Genomic DNA, 17,666 nt, shown 5'->3' on the forward strand with positions numbered 1-17,666 from the left:
TCTAGCTGGAGCGATGGGTTCCAAATTGGAACCCTGGGGCGGTGGTTAGAAACCATCTATGTACCCGAACCCTCCGTTGTGTTTTTTCTTTGTGCCCCTTTAGCAACTTTTGCCCCTTTCTGGGGCTCAAGGTCTTTAAAGGGGGCAATTTCACCCTCCTCGGATACTTCTTTACCATTTTTTCCCCTTTTCATCTTCTTTTTCTAGTTGTTCGGAAAGGGAAGTATGGGTAGGAAAAGGAGTTGGGGCCTGAGGTTGGACGACTACCTCAGGTGTGGACCCTCCTGCATATGACTCCAGTAGCTCGAGGAGACTGGTGTTCTTCTTACGTTGGAGTACCATAACTTATAGTATATCAACTGGCTCCTGGTTGTTGCTGATTTAAGTGGAGGGTCTGGTCAGTCAAAGACTTCAAAGTCTTCTTCTGAATCTACCACTTCAAACACTTTGACCGCCTCTTCCGCTTGTTCCGGATTGGAAGAAGTCGCTTTTTCCTTGGATATGCGTTGGGTGGGTAGCACGACTTGATAAGTACCTTCAGGAGGAGAATCGGTGAGAAACCTAAGTACTGCAACGTTAATTTGGTGCAGCCGAGGATCTTTCTTTTTGATGATGTTCTTAGGAGACTGAAAGCTGGATGAAATCAGCTTATACCCAAGAATTACGTGGGCAGCACACAGTTGTCCATCCGTGTGGAGAAAGATCTCATACTAAAGGATTCTGTTAATATCTACTTTGTTAACCAAGCCGAAGTTGGGGGTAGTATAGTTCTTGTCTACGGAAACCAAAGACAAAAGTTCCATTAAAAAAGGAAGATGAGAAGATATGTAATAACTAGAAAGAAAAAGGGATATAGAATTAACGTTTCTATTATCTAAAAGGGTTGCTTAAGCCTAGAAAACCCCACCTAGTTGACCATCTCACGTTGGACAATGTAGGTTATCATGTCATTCACCCGAGACAATCAAGAAGTCTTCGTCAAAACCCTTGTTGGATTCGAGGAGACACGAAATGAGTTTAACAGAGAGAACCCTAGTTTTGAGGTAATACCCGATTTCCTTAAGGTATTGGCAATTATATACCCAGTTAACATCGTGGTGGGTAAGGTTCACCCCTATTTTTTGGTTAAGGGCATCAACACTACTTAGTATCCTAAACAAATTTGGGGAACACTGGGTCGGGCAAAGTCTATGGGCAATTAAAAAATCCCTAGTTACCCTCCCCATAGGGATTTGCATTCCCCCCTCTATAAAAGCTATCATAGAGATCCCCATAGCCCCTTCTAGCCTAAGAGCATGCCAATCCCCTAAAAGGCAATGTTGTATGGTAACCCCAGGTGGTATATTGTATCGGGTTTTAAAGGCTTCTATGCCCTTAGGAGTATCTACCAAACTAGCGAACCTACCCATCTAGGAAGTAAAAGGAAAAATTGCTAAAGAATAAGGAAAAAAATTGTAGGCCGAGGAAGAACAAGAACCTAAAGTCGATATATGAACTAGATGGTACTTATAGAAAAGTATGTAAGGAGCACCTCAGACCACTTCTTTGGAAGACTGGAGATTTAGGAAATGGACCTCCCACTTCCTTTATATAGGAAGGCAAGGTGAGCGGGAAAATTCTCGCTCGAATTCCCATGCAAAATCTCCACCGTAGGATTTTGATCGCGCCGTAGAATGTGGGGGATAGAGCGCCGTGTGAAACAATAAATGGGGCGTTGCGGATGCAGAAGCATCAGGAGCATGTTTATAGCAGGTGAAAAGATGTTATCACACGGGAACGTTCATTAGGTGTGTGAAGTTCTGAAGCAAAAATCAAAACCCCACTGTCATCAATGGAGAAAAAAGGTGGTGTTTTGAGGGGCTATTGTGAGGATAAATAGGCCCAATAAGTGTGTTGGGCCGTGAAACATACCCGAGGATATATAGAAGCCCAAAGGTGGTCAAAAGGTTTGTTAAGTTTTAGGTCAATGGGCCGAGGAAAAGGGAAGATAATAGCGGATTGACGATAGTTCCCGAGGAGCCGAGCCTCCTCAGGAAAGCATTGTAGAAGGTTGGAACCCAGCCATCTCGGAAATGCTTTACAAAAGGCAATCATTCTTCTGAGGATAAGCATCAAGGAAGGTAACAGAGCTAAGCCTACAACAAAGGAAGAAATATCTAGGGAGAAGGCTGTCACCACCATATTAAATGCTTTGCAACAAACCAACTGGCCGCATTTATGGGGAAATGACACCTGAACAGTGTTATCTCAGTTTACAGCTATTCACAAAACTTACAGGAGGTTTTGATGGGACAAGCATCCAAAAGATTACCTACAATAGCAACAAGTGGAAGGAAAAAGAAGAACACATTGTATTCAGATAAACTTGAGTTATTATAAGAACATCTCATCCTCGAACTTGACCGAGGAGCATTATTTCTCCCAATTTATGTTTTTAGTCTTATTGGCATGAATTCTATTAGTTATGGCCCATACTTAATTTGCTGAGACATTTTCCTTTTCCATTTTCTAACAGATATATTATTTTGGGCTTGTTGGGCCATCATCCATCGTTGTTGGTGGGCTAAGGTTCAAATTCTAGTCCTTACAAGTAGTTTTTAAAGGTTAATTGTCAATTAATTATATGACTAAATGTGAATGATCTTTCCATTTTTCAGTATCACATAGAATCTTTTTAGTCGGATTTTATTCATGAATCATCTATTCAAAATTACATTAAATAAAAAAGAATTTTATATTATTTTTAATTAAAATAACATTAAAATTTAATTTATAATTAATTACAAATAGCAATAGTAAAATTGTATAAAAGTAAAATAAATGTTGGAATAATTGGATAGTTTATAAATCGATATTATTAAAATAATATTTATATTAGAAAATGAATAGGCAAAATAGAATTTATACAAGGTATACAAACTTTCAAAGAGTGATTGTTCCACCAAAACATAAAGGGGATTTCAATTCCATTTCTTGATTCATTCATTTTTTTTTTAAAGAATCCACAAAAAATGAAATAAAAATTTAAAAAAAAATGAAAACCACACTTCAATCATACTGTTTCTCTATAAATAGAGTTTCACATAAGGTCTCTTTTTCAACGATTAGATAATTTTTTTTTTTGTTTGGATAAATTGCATATTTGACTCCTATTCTTTACACTATATTTTAATTTGATCCTTAACCTTTCAATTTTGTCAATTTAGTCTCTACGGTTATCTCTTAGATAGAAATTGCTGATGTAATAAATAGTCAAAATAAAAAATTAGTTTTTGTTGATGTGGCAATAATTTTTTTTTTTTTTTTTTTTTGTCGTTTGCCACGCCAACTATTTAAGTCCAAAAGATAACGGCATATATTAAATTGACATGACACTAAAAACTTAAGAACTAAATTAAAATATGATGTAAATGGACAAAATGCGTAGTTCAACCCCTTTTTTTTACATTAAAAAAAAAAATAACCAAACCATTAATCCTCCACATTGCTACATTCCATCATGCAAACATAGGCCCTGCAATGTCATAAACTATTTTAAACAAAATTTCTCTCAATCAAATCGATACTGCAGGAGCATGCATAGCTCATTGTTTAAAGCGTTGAAAGTTGTTGGCAACATTGAATTGAGACATTTGGGTGTGTAGATCATTAAAATGAATGTGAGAGCCGCAACTTCAACCTACTTGTTTTATTGGGCCAAACCCATGAGAATGAGTGACATTGTATTGATGCCTCTCAAAATGTGAATTTGATTGAATATATCTTCCCCTCTTAAATCAAGTGTTTTGCATAAACTCACAACATATTTTATTAATAATGAGAATCATATTATACCATGGGTGTTAAAACTCAAGAACAATGAAATCTTTGCTTGCTAACAAAGTCGGAGAAGTTAGAGTGGACTAAGGTGAGCACCAAACCACTCGAATGATGTTGTTTCTTCTCTCTGTGGATGATTGCCAAACAGGCTTTGTCCCAAGACATTGCAATATCCTTTTTTAACCAAAAAGAAAATCTTTCAATTCTGACTCTTTAGCACTAATCCTAGTAAAACCTGACACAAGCATTGACAAAACATATAACACAAAAAAGCATATTTAATAAAATTCAATATTTTATTGTTTTAAAATAATTTCATTAAATTTTATTTATAAAAAAATATTTATAGGGTAAACTATGTATTTGGTCCATATTCTATACATTATATTTCAATTTAGTCCATAACTTTTCAATTGTGTCAATTTGGTCTCTAACCTTTGGGTACTATGTCAATTTAGTCCCTTCTATTATTTTTTTAAATGTAAATTTATGACACGTTTAATGGACAAAATAAAAAATTAGCTTTCATTAATGTGATAATACATTAAAATATTATTTTGACTGTCTGTCATGTCATTAATTTTCATCTAAGATATAACAACAGAGGCTAAATTAATACGACATTGAAAGGTTAAGGATCAAATTGACATAAAAGATTAATGACCAAATTAAAATAATATGGTATAAAAAATAGAGACCAAATATGTTACTTTCATAGCACTAATTTTATATATTTCATTAATATATGTAATTCACTCCTTTTATTTATTTATTAATTATTTTTGAGAAGATTATTCGCACTCCTTAAACTAAGAATACATGTTATTTAAGGTCCATTAATTATATTGATAGATTACCAAATTTGGACCAACGTTACCTCACAGGCTAAGTTTGAACTAAATATTGCAGGGCTTTACCCAATAGGTAGCCCTTCCAGAAATTCTCGAAGGCCTGGGCTTGACCCAGGCCTAGGAGGGGGTTTGGAAATAGTTTTCAACCAGCAATAGACGCGCCTCGGTTAGAACCTCACTAGCTGCGTCATTGCCCCAAGCGCAAAGATGACTTTGCCTTTCCACTTTGCTTTGCTTTTCAAGTCCCACTTAGCCTCCGTATTTGTCTATACTTTCGGTGTGGGATATTATGTCAGTTTGCATTTTTGTTGGAAGAATCGTTTAATTGGTTTTCATATCATATCATATGCTTATAATAGTGTGATTTGCTTACGTAAATTCTCTTCTTTTTTTTCTTTTTTTTAATGAGGAAATTGCTTATGTAAATTCAACTAAACATTGACCTACAATATTGCTGGCCAAATTTGAATTGTATTTCCTAGGAAAGATTTATCACTTCCATTACCTATTTAATTGATACTTTTCTGGCATGCCATGCTTCAACCCAAATCTAGTGGAGTCGAGATCTTGGTTTTATAAGTTAAAATCTCAGAAAATATACTAAAAATATCAAACTAATAGAATATTAAGATATCAAGTACAACAACAACTAAAATCCTTAATCAAGAAGATGATATCGATCTCTTGGATTTTAAAAACTTTTATTAACAAGTGAAAATTTTGCCAATAACCTTCAGGTCCAATCACAATTCCACCCCATTAATTAGTATCAGGTGGTAGCCTAGAATGTGGTTAAAGTCAAAGTTTTCAATTATGTTCATCACAATTCTAGTTTATCCATTAAAATAAAATATTCCAGTACTGGTTTATTTTAGGATTTCTAATATTTCATATATATATATATATTAAAAAATAAAGATATTTAAGTTTAATCAAATTATTTTATACCCAATAATATTATTATTTAAAAACCAAATAATATGCATCAAAAAAAAAAACCCAAATAATACTCATTTTTAACACTAACCTATATATACAATAAAACCGAATCCTCTAATCAATATTTGACTTTTTTTTTTCTTTTTTTTTTTTTTAGAGTTGTCACATTTTTACATGTCAGCATGATTAAAAAAAAAACTATTTCTAACCAAAAAAAAACTAGAACTCGAAAATTATTCCACAATTCTGAAAATCAAACCCGAAAACCTCCCAACTCTGAAAACCTTCTCTACCCTTCTACTTCCCCCAAAACTCAACTTTGAAAATCAATCCCAATAACTATTTCTCCCCCTCCTCTCTCTTCTCTACACTTCTCCTTCCCCCAAACGCCATTCTCTACATCAGCTTCCTCCAATTTGTTTTCAACCCTCATAGTTATCCACATAAACATTTTTTTTACTTAAAAAAAAAAAAACTAATCATTCAGCAACTACATCGCGATCCCAACTCCGACCTTCCTTAAACCAATACGCATACTCAAAAGCTCCCCAAAACCCATAAATCAAACGCAAGATTTTCTCCTTAATTTCCTTCTCTATAAGTCCCACCCATGACCATAGCTGCCACTAATAGTGTAGCTACCTTCACCCACCATAGCCATCACAAGACCTCAACCTAAGTCACTGATGCATCGAGCTCTAGCCCCCAGTTCACACAAGTGAGGTGCTCTAATCATATTGTAGTCCTTTTGATTTCTATAATTTACAACTATTGGGTTTTGATTCAAATGACCCATTTGGCTATTGAATTTGAATGGTGGTTGTGCATTTAATTGTGGCAATTTAAAGTGAAAATTTTAAATTATTGGAGATTACTCTATTCGACAAAATGATAAAAAGAGTCTCTATAATAGTGCTTGTGAGGTGTTTGATGTTGGGTCTTGGTGGGATTCTACGTATGGGGACTTTCACTATGAGCACACAGCCACACTACTAGTCAATCCCAAAGTATATTAAAAGATCAATTCTCTACTTACATAGCTTTTACTTTAGAACCTATATGGAACTAAAGGAACCAGGTGGAACACTGATCAACATCCTAACCACCATTATAGCAATTGAAAACAGGGCAGCCCAGTAGATGAATTTATAGGACAAGTTTGGAACTTTGGTAGAAGAAAGGGCGGTGAAAATGGACAAAGCCTACATGTTACAACAATCTGCCTACCTACCTATGGTAGCTAGAGATGAACAACTTTAGAAACTGCTGCAAAATGAGAACAATCCAGATTTTGTGGTTGAGTTTCTATTTCCTTTGATAATTTTGAGAAACTCTCGAACAATATAGCCAAGGCTTTGTGAGTATTTGTTATCTATGTTATTGATTTTGGAAAAAAGTTTTTTTTAATGATTTATTTTTGTTTATGGGTAAAATGAAATACTTCACTAAGTATATGCCTTTATGCTTCATAATTGTTCATAAGTCACTGTTAAGAAAATTTTAGTTCCACAACTATGACATTGATTTAGGGGCATTTTTGTAAGTATGTATTTCCACATTCTTACCATGACAAGTACATTACATGGTTTTTCATTTATTGATTAAGAAAATAAAATGTAGTATACAGCTAGAGCATTGCTTTTTAGTCATGAGGGATATAACATTTTTGTTTCTTAGAATGTACTAAATTCCTTGGTAGAAGGATTTGCATGTGGGGCCCCCTACCCATGATTGGTTGCATGAAAGAACTATATGTATCATGGTAAGTTCCTTATGAACATGGGTGCATTAGATTTTTCTTAACAATGATTTATGAACGTCATGTTAAGTTTATGTTGCATGATACTTTTTAAAATATGCAAATTGGTGATTGTTGAAGTACTGTTAAGTGCTCACATCTCTTAACAGTTACTTTTGAAGTAGACATCACATTCAAGGGGAGTCACTGTCCAATGTAGAAACAAAAGGAGCACAAGGCCTTCCATTGTGTAATTGAGCAATGGAAAAAACAAGTTCTTCAAGGTGTTTCTTTAAATAGTTGAACTACTAAATGAATAGATAAGAAATAACTAAATGAAAGGAGCTGCAAAAATTGGTTTGTCTTATAACTCTAGTTATTTCTTTGTGATTGGGTTGTAATTTGTGTGCAAAACGCTATGTATATGCTTTAACTTTATTTCAATATTATAAAACTAGGAATTAGACAATGCATTGTCTTTTATTTGAGAACGGAAATTGATTTGACATAAATAGCTCTAATAATCTAATACATGACACTTAGCTTCTGACATAATTATTGCTTAGATTGTGAAAGTTAGTTGGATATGTGGATTTAGATGGATGTGTTTGGCAGATTGTCACTTGAAGATATAATTTATAAAAAATTATGACACCAATTATTCTTTAATTTTATGCAGGCTTTGAGGTTGATCAAATATGTAATGGGAAAATCTGGTGTGAAGTTCATGAGAGAAATGCAAAGACATTCATTGGCCATTTGCCAATTATTTCACTATAAGTTAATAAGGTTGTGTAGGACACTGCTCATGAAGATTTCTCTTCTATTGTTTTGAGTTTTGTTATTACATTTACATAGCTGCCAAATATGTGTTGAAGGACTTAATGGTTGTGTCTTTAATTTATTTAACAAGAAATTTGAAATACAGATTAATAACAATTTATATAACTCAATGTTTTATGTTGAATAAATATATGATGTACTCTTCTACATAGTGCAGATTTGTTGTAATATATTCTCCACTTTTTTTGAGTCATAGGAAAAGAATTTGACATTGGTAACTATATTCTATTTATTTATTATGAAAATAAGGTTGCGATTATTATTGCAATTTGTTTATTCATAGTATGAAAATAATTTCATTGTCAATGGACCTATGGTAGTAGTATTAATCTTTTTGGCATGTACGTACTTTTATGGAGCTAACATACACGATTTCTTTATCCCTTATTTGTCTTTATAATTTTTAATTGGGCACAAACACATTGTGTACTAGATTTGACAGTGTTTAATATTTGAATTAGTAGAGATTTTATGTTATGTTTGGGTCTTCTCCATTTAATTGTATTATTTGATTAGTGAGTCTTGACGCATTTTGATTTAGTGTAGCAATTGATAATTACAATATATATTTTTTTCTCTTTAATGAATCTTGTGCATTGCACGAGTTAGTGATTAGTATTGTATAATAAAGAGAATTATGACATTAACCACTAATATGTAAATTATAATATCGAATAACTAATACAACCATGAATCAATTAAATTCAATAATCTAATATATTAGTATTGAATTTCCAATCTCAAATCAAGAAAAAAAGACATATCATAGTCCCTTCCCCACGTGAACAACCATTTTCAAATTAGGCCCATTGGTCCGGGCTTGATAGTGGGGTTTAGGTGTAAAACCCAATGACTTGCCTATATATATATATATATATATATATATATATATATATATATCGAGTTCAAATATCAAATTATGATTAGTGGGAGGTTAGGAGCTTTCATGATAGCTAGTTTGGACCGAGGGTGAGAGAGGAGGATTAGAGGAGAATTAAAAAAGACTCATTAAAGTTGGCTGGAAACAAGATATATGATTTGAAATTTTGTTATAAATTAATGATTTTATGAATTTAACAAAAACTGACATATGTTCTAGTTGAGATTTATCTAAGTAATAAAAATCAATATATGAGAATTATAAGTAACATTTTCACAATGAAAAATTTACAAGCATAATATAATAAATATTTTTTATGAATTTTTAACACTAAAATATGTAATATGTATATATATATATATATATATATATATATATATATGTATGTATGTATGTATGTATGTATGTATGTATGTGTCGGGGACGTTTTGCGACAAGGGCTAAAAATGTGAGAATGGTCCAAATTTCCCCTTGGATTCTTTAGAAGTGTTTATTGTGGAGAATTAAATTCAAAATTTCAAATGTATAATGAACAAAAGGTTAATGGTGCTTTTACAAGCATAATATAATAAATATTTTTTTATGAGTTTTTAACACTAAAATATGTAATATGTATGTATGTATGTATGTATGTATGTATGTGTCGTGGACGTTTTGCGACAAGGGCAAAAAATGTGAGAATGACCCAAATCTCCCCTTGGGTTCTTTAGAAGTGTTTATTATGGAGAATCAAACCCAAAATTCCAAATATATAATAAACAAAAGGCTAATGGTGCTTTTACAAGAGAGAATCAAAATGTTAATAACAAAAGTGTAGAAAAAGTATAAAAACATAACAGATCTGAAACTTTAACCCACAGTCACCAAGAAGAGGAAAATGAGAGAGGTTGTGAGGAAGAGAGGGAATGCTCTCTTGTACCCATATTTCCACCCCTAAGGTTCAGAATTGTGAGAATGCTTTTTGGGTCAGTGGGTTTTTGCTCTCAAGTTTCAGCTCTATGGAGAAAATGTGGTTCAACAAGTCTAAAACTTCGACCCACAGTCACCGAGAAGAGGAAATTGAGAGAGGTTGTGAGGAAGAGAGGGAATGTTCCCCTGTACCTATATTTCTGTCCCCTAAGGTTTGGAATTGTGAGATTGTTGACTGGATGAATGAGTTTTTGCTCTGAAGTTTCAGGTCTCTAGGTAGAATGTGGTTGGTTTATTTTGAATCTGATTAGGGCATTTTGTATTGAACTTAGGGTGCTCTAAGTGACTGTTTTTGGTCAATAGAAGAGGCTTTTATCCCCCATGATACTAATTTGGTGATTTGGCTTGGGTTGTTTTAGGGAAGAGTTTAGCATGCTTTTAGCATGATTTTGGAAATAAAGCGGCTGACTCCATTAGCTATTGTTTCCTTGTCATTGCAAGCTTTCAATAGTTGCATTTGGTGGCTACAATAGTCTAGCTAATTAGTTTAGGGTCAGCTGTGTTTTGGTGTGGAAAATAGAGCTGGGCTGAAAATTAGGGACACAGTCATCCTTGCATAAAAGCTCTTTTCAGGTGGAAATTTTGGGTACAAGACCTCTTCCATGAGCCCGAGGTGCTACAAGTGTCTCTTGTCCACTTGGTAGCAAGCATGGGCTGAGCTCATGCAAAAGGTTTTAAAAAAACCGATCCATATCCTCCAAACCACACTTTCTCAATTTCCCCAATAAGTCACATGGGCTTGGGTCATAGTTAAAAGAATAAAATATAAGATAATACGTGAATTAAGCCCACAAGGAAGTTGAGCTTGGTTGAATTGGGCTTGCACGAAATGTGTTGCGAAAATAAGTATCAACAATATGTTAGTTATAAATTTTGCACCCCCTAAGTAAATCTTTGGCTCTATCACTACTCACAATTAATGGAAAATACTTATAACTCAAAGAAACCCATACAAGGGATACAAAGTAAATGATAGAACTACTCACCACTCTAAAGAATCAACCAACGAGATACATAGCAAGAAACTCACTCTCTATTTACTTATCAAAAAAAAAAAAAACTATAATTGCATCTAACTTTAATTCTTGTATCGATCACATTATTTAAAACAAGTCCAACTTGACAGCAAGGTTTTGAAACCCGGACCGTTCATTGAACCATAAAAGGGAGAGGTTCAAGGTTTTTGAGGTCAAACCGAGGTTGAACTGGGGTCGAACCGTGATGATGTCATAATTAATTTAATAATTAATTAAAGCCAAAATATAGATATTACGTTTATAAAACTAGCAAAATTGATTAATATATCTATATATGTGAGGGAAATTTAATGATTTTCAAGCATATATTTAAAAATTAAATAAGAAAGTTAATAAAATAAAATAATAACCATGAAAACATTAAAATTTATGATTAATTTTTGAAGTAAAGTTGAATATCTTTGATGGATTTTAATTATAATTTTATTTATTCCTTGTAAGAGATGGATAATTTAATTAAGTAGAATAAAATTGTGTTAAGTTGTTTTTATATAAAAAAAAAATTTGCTAAGGGGTTGGACCGCACGGTTCTTGACACCTGTTCGTGCGGTCCAAACCTAGTTTTAGGGGTTCACGGAATTAACTAAAAATATGGTTCTTTATGCTTAAAAAACCGGTTTTCATCCCGGTTCCCAGTTTTCACGATTCGACCTCCCGGTTTGGTCTAATTCTGAAAACAGTGCTTGACAAGACACAACGATGTTGAACCAAGTTTCAGTAATATTGACATCGATCCTTAAAGAAAATATTGTGGAACACAACCAATTACCTTTGAGTTGGTATCCATCTAGCAATAAGAAATAATTATATAGGCCCCCTTGAGCATTCTTACCACACCACCTTGGAAAAGTAAGGATCTTCTTGGTATGTATTGCTTCAAGATTTTCAAACCCAGGTCTTTCACTTATATTGTAAAAATTAAGTGAGGAATATTGTCCAGTTAATGCACAAAATATGCCTGAGAACAAGTAGACTTCATAAGTTTTGCGATTGCTATGTTCCGGTTGAGAGGGTGTGATTATAGCTTAAAAGTACAGTATTATCTTAGTTTAGGTAGGCATTATCATATCTACTTTATGTTTATTTTCACACTTACATGTAAATATGAGAGTTTGCAAGTTTTCTCTAAAATATACTCATTACATATTTTTCTTTTGTAGGAGAATTAAACTAATCAACTAAGCACATAGACATGAAGCCAAGAGAATCCAAGGGTGAAGATCAATTGAGAAGTGGCTTTTGAAGAATTTAGTGAGTCAAATATGTGTCGAAACATAAAAGAAAAGAGAGAAATTCGTTTGAGCCAAAGATGGAAAAAATCATAACTTGGAAATATTTTGACCAGTTTTGGTATTTTGGTAATATCTTTTTACTCCAATATCGGATTGACTTGATTCTTGCGGCCACGGAAAGAGGACTTAAAGATCTAAAATTTTGTAGTTTACCAAAACTTCAGAATCTGCCTATTAAAGGCCAAAACCGATCTAGAAGTCGTTCCACTATTGGAAAACATGAATTGACATTTTATATTTTCCTTTTTGGGAAGCATGCGTTTTAGGGTTTTGAATGTTATAAATATTAAAAGAATACAAGGCCAACCACGTTTTTTGCTGCTGGGAAACCCTATTTTTCATCAATTTTGAAGATTTTTTATTTTCTATGGAAGCTTAAGAACCTAAGTTAGGGTTAGGGGTGAATCTCCAATGTTGTAAGTTATCCACTATTCAATCCAAGCATATTTTTCATGTTTTGATTATTGAAATCAAATTTTTTTTTTATAATTGTTTTATTAGGTTGATATTTGATTTCTAATTCTTTCATAAGTCTATTATTGAATCTTCTTATTGTTAGAATAGGGTTTTATAATCTCTCTAGTAAAACGTGGTAATCTTGTTAAATATTACTTTTGTCATAGTATTGCCTCTAGGGTATGCGATGTTCTTGAATTTTTCTAGCAAAGTTATTATTTTCTAGATTAAATTGTTGGAATGAGAGGGTAGGGATGGGGTGGTTGAGTGCTTGAGTGAAATGAGATTGAGAGGTAGGGTTTTATTAGTTTATATATATATATATATGAGTTAGGTTCAAGTTAGACCTGGTATAACTCTAAGCAATGGTACACCAACCAATAGTTTTTATTTGGATGCAAATTTTGACAAATCCACCGTTAGTTTACATTATCTTCGTATATTCTCCATGCTTGCAAAATTTCAAGGTGATCAAAGATCAATAGCCATGTCATCAATCAATTATTTAAATTCAAGTTTTTGTAGTTTGAAATAATGCATAAAAGATTATTTTGTAGATCGAATAGTAAATTACATTTGATTGAAATGAAATTTGGCATGCATGTTAAGAACACATAAAACATGTAATTCAACGGTTGGATTTTCAAAATATGAATTCAATAATAAGTTATTAAGTGATGTAACATTATTTAGAATTACACCAGGTGTAACTTGAATCCAACCCTATATATATATATATATATATATATATATATATATATAGAGAGAGAGAGAGAGAGAGAGAGAGAGAGAGAGAGAGAGAGAGAGAGAGAGAGAGAGAGGGAGATGGGTTCAAATTACACCTGGTGTAACTTGACAAGAGTAACACAATTTGTAGACCGTAGATTTGTAATTGATCTAATGATTAAAAAATAGCATTAAATGTTACTTGACTTACACCTCATTCACTTAATTAATAGCAATTTTTTTTTCTCTCCTTATTTATTATTTAAAATCTTTTACATATATTCCTTTTTTTGCCAATGACTTTACAAATATATTTGCAATAATTTTTTTTTTGTTGAGTTCGTACTACTCTTTTTTCTTTTTTTCTTTTAAGCCGGTCATACTCTTATAGTCTTATCAATTGTGAATATATATCATGTCTCCTTAAAAATAAATAAATGACTAAGTGTTGTTTAATGACTGACCAAGCTTGTAATTTTTTGATCTGAGATAGAATTTAATCTTCATAGAGACAATACGAGACCAAGGTACTCTGTATTTCCCTCAGCAGTTTTTAATCTAATGACTGACCAAGCTTGTAATTTATCCGATGCCACTAGTGCTAATCTAATTTCTGTTAGATTTTTTTGTCCCTTCAGAAGATGTGTCTATCATCCGCAATTGTAAATGGGACATGACTGGGTTCCTGGAGCTATTTGGATACCTTTAACTAGGCTTTCCATCTAATGTCTTGCAAAAGTTTGAAGAGAACTTTCATAACTGAAATTAATTGGGCTTCTGACTTGGATTTAGTTCGATAAGTAAAATATGCTACTCGCATCCATTTTCTATTTCGTGCACTCAGGAACTCATGGAAATATTTTGAACCAATTGCTGATGTATTTGAAGATTTATGAGAGTATAAGAGACACTAGTGCAAATAGGCTACACAGCCAACCCGTGTGCTCTTTTTAAACACCAAAATAAATTTTCTCTTTTGGCTAGCACACAACAATTTTGGTATCAAAGCTAAATTTCTATTCCTATAAACTTGAACCATAAACTTTGTCAGCAAGTTCAAGTGAATCTACTTTCAACTATACCCAAAACAAGGTTCCTATCCTCATGAGTGAGAGCTATGTTTGAAGTTCACAATTGACAGACTTTTCATCTTACAAAATTTGTGGGATATAATTGAAGAATATAATTTAAATCGGTCTAACTAAAATTACCTGATTAAAGAGAATGAGAAATAAAAAAAATCACTGGGTGATTGCAATACTAATGAGAAAATAGTAACACCAACGAACCCGTGTTTGTGGCAAAACAACCACTTATTTGGGCTAAATCAATGAGCAGCACACTAGAGGAGACAACTTGTCAACTACAAACATGTGAAAGTAATACCATGAAGTTTCTTTTACGTGAAAAAATAAGCACATTGTGTCCCAACAGCAACAATACCATGGAGTTTCTTATATTTGTAAAGTCATTGGCAAAAAAAAGGAATATATGTAAAAGGTTTTCAATAATAAATAAGGTGAGAGAAACAAAATTGCTACTAATTAAGTGAATGAGGTGTAAGTCAATTAGCATTTAATGCTATTTTCTTAACCATTAGATCAATTACAAATCTACAATTTACAAATGGTGTAACTCTTGTCAAGTTACAGCAAGTGTAACTTGAACCCATCTCATATATATATATATATATATACACACATATATGGTTTTTTTGGTAATTTTATATCTAAGCAGGTCGGGTCAGGGTTCGAGCCAAGTTTTTTTCAAAACCTGAACTTGCTTCAGGGTTTTTTTTTTTTTTTTTTAAACCCAAACCCGACCCTATTCTTTATAGGGCCGGGTACTTGCAGGTCGGGCAGAAATTGTCATCCCTAAACCAACCATAACAACCACTACCATAGCCACGAAAACCACCACAAAACCACAACCATAACCGCCGCCACCCATATCAACAACACCCAACTATCACAATCCCTCCAAATTGCAACCCACCAAACCCAAAACAAAATAACCATCCAAAACCACCATCACCGCCACCCACAAGGGGCCACAACCCCTACAAATTAGAACCCCCCACCTCCCAAATCAAATCATAACCCCCCCCCCCCCCCAAAAACCCAGCCACACCCGTCGGAACCCATTACACACTTGCTGAACCACTGTGACACCCATGAATTGAGCCACCCACACCGTCACTAACTAACCTCCACGACACGCCCACATTGTCACCGATCTCTACCGTCCTGATTTTGAGTCAAAGGAAGTAGGCAAGAGAGGGGGGAAAAAAAAAAAGAAGAGAAGAAAGGGAGAGATACGGAGATGCTATAGAAAAAAAAAAAAAAAAAAAAAGGAGGAGGAGCAGAAGAGAGAGGAAAAAAAAAGGAGAAGAAAGGGAGAGATAAGGAAATGCTTAAGAGAAAAGAAAGGCAAGATAAGAGGAGAAGAAGAAAGAGCAGGAAAAAAAAAAGAGAAGAAAGGGAGAGAGGGCACAGATATACAAAAGGGAAAAAGAAAGAAAAACAAAAAATATTTTAAAGGGAAGAAATAAAATATTAGTTTTTCTTTTTAATTTTGGAGTTACAGTAGAGTGTCAAGGATGACCCTTCACTATAAATTGGTTGTTAAAATTTTTAATATAAACATCATTGATACAACTTGTTTTTTGTGTTTTGGTGGCTAAAATAATTGGATGCTCTAACATATGCGGGGGATATTTTCAAAGTAGCTGTGTGAGGGGAAAATATATGATAAGTTAACATACGGTGGAAAAGAAACTGGAAACTAGCATCTTAAGTTTCAAAAACTCGAGATCTACATTGAAACTCGAGTCTCAGAGACTCGCTTTGCGAGTTTGTGCTGGATGAGGTGGACAGAAAATTCCACATAGATCTCGAGTCTGTGAGACTCGAGTTCTAAAAAGCAGATCTAAACCTCTAAGACTCGATTTTGTACTTGAGCAACAATAGAACTGAAGACGACGAAGAACAGGCCTGAAGAAGAACCAACGATCTGACAACGAAGAGGAAGAACAGACAACGAAGAACAGAGGAAGAACAGATCTGAGATGCGTTGTCTCCGCCGATGGGTTTGTTGATGGGTTTGCCGATGTGAGTTTGCCGATGGGTTTTCTGATGTCTGCGCTTGTTTCAAGTTGGGGTTTGTATGTTTAGGTGTAAAAGTGTTCCGGAGTTTGCACGGTGAAGCGGAAATGATGACAAATCGAGTTTTTGAAACTCGATTTCAACCAAAAGCAAATTGAGTTTCAGAAACTCGATTTCAACGTGGTTCCATGTAGATTTTTCTTCCACATCAGTTACCACCACTTACAAATCGAGACTTAAAAACTTGAATTTTATTTTGGAACTCGAGTTTTAGACACTCGAGATACTAGTTTTCAACATTGTTTTGAAACGTGACAACTAACTAAATTTTTTAATATTTAATGTTATTTAAAAAAAAAATTTCAACATATGCGTACCAAAATTTTTGTAGCTGTTTCGACCAGAACGAAGCAAAATGAACTGGTTAGATCAAATTCCCTTCACCCAAACTAAAAAAAAAAAAAAAGAAAAAAAAAAAAGAAAAAAGCTAAGGTCATCAAGTCAACAAGAATCGCACACCTTTGTCACAACGTTTCCACGCTATCCTCGTGTCAGAACAGGAAGATAGCAAAGTCTTGAAATAACCACACTCTTTTCAATTTTCGTGAAAAACACTCTTCACACCATACCCCCATTCCCCTGTTACAAAATTACAACCTTCAAAGTTCAGAGATCATTGGAACTGTATAACATACATACCAGTACCACTCTAAAGCGCGTGAGATTAAAATCCTCGTTCATACCCAAAATTTATCTATTTTGTCTGGTCATAGACCTCATTGTCATATGGGTACTAAAATCCTCTCATTCTTTCTTAAACTTAATTGTTGGTCAAAGTTCAAAGTTCAAAGTTCATACTCTCTCACCAACTCTCTCTGTGACTCTGTATGTTCCAAGTTCAAAGCCTCTCTCTCTCTCTCTCTCAAACTAGGTCTATTTCCCTTCAACATATCTCTCTCTTTTTTCTCATGGATATCCCACAAAAATTAAATGACAAGCCAGCAATACACAA

General features: G+C 33.7%; 1 non-coding gene across 1 annotated transcript; it reads right to left on the reverse strand.

Annotated features, from left to right (window-relative positions):
• Nucleotides 1-4,728: 4,728 nt before the first annotated feature.
• On the reverse strand, nucleotides 4,729-4,879 carry LOC142641849 (U4 spliceosomal RNA). Its single transcript, XR_012845525.1, has one exon. It is a non-coding gene; the product is annotated as a U4 spliceosomal RNA (small nuclear RNA).
• Nucleotides 4,880-17,666: the final 12,787 nt, after the last annotated feature.

The sequence above is a fragment of the Castanea sativa genome, chromosome 6, assembly GCF_040712315.1.
Source record: "Castanea sativa cultivar Marrone di Chiusa Pesio chromosome 6, ASM4071231v1".
Lineage (NCBI taxonomy): Eukaryota > Viridiplantae > Streptophyta > Magnoliopsida > Fagales > Fagaceae > Castanea > Castanea sativa.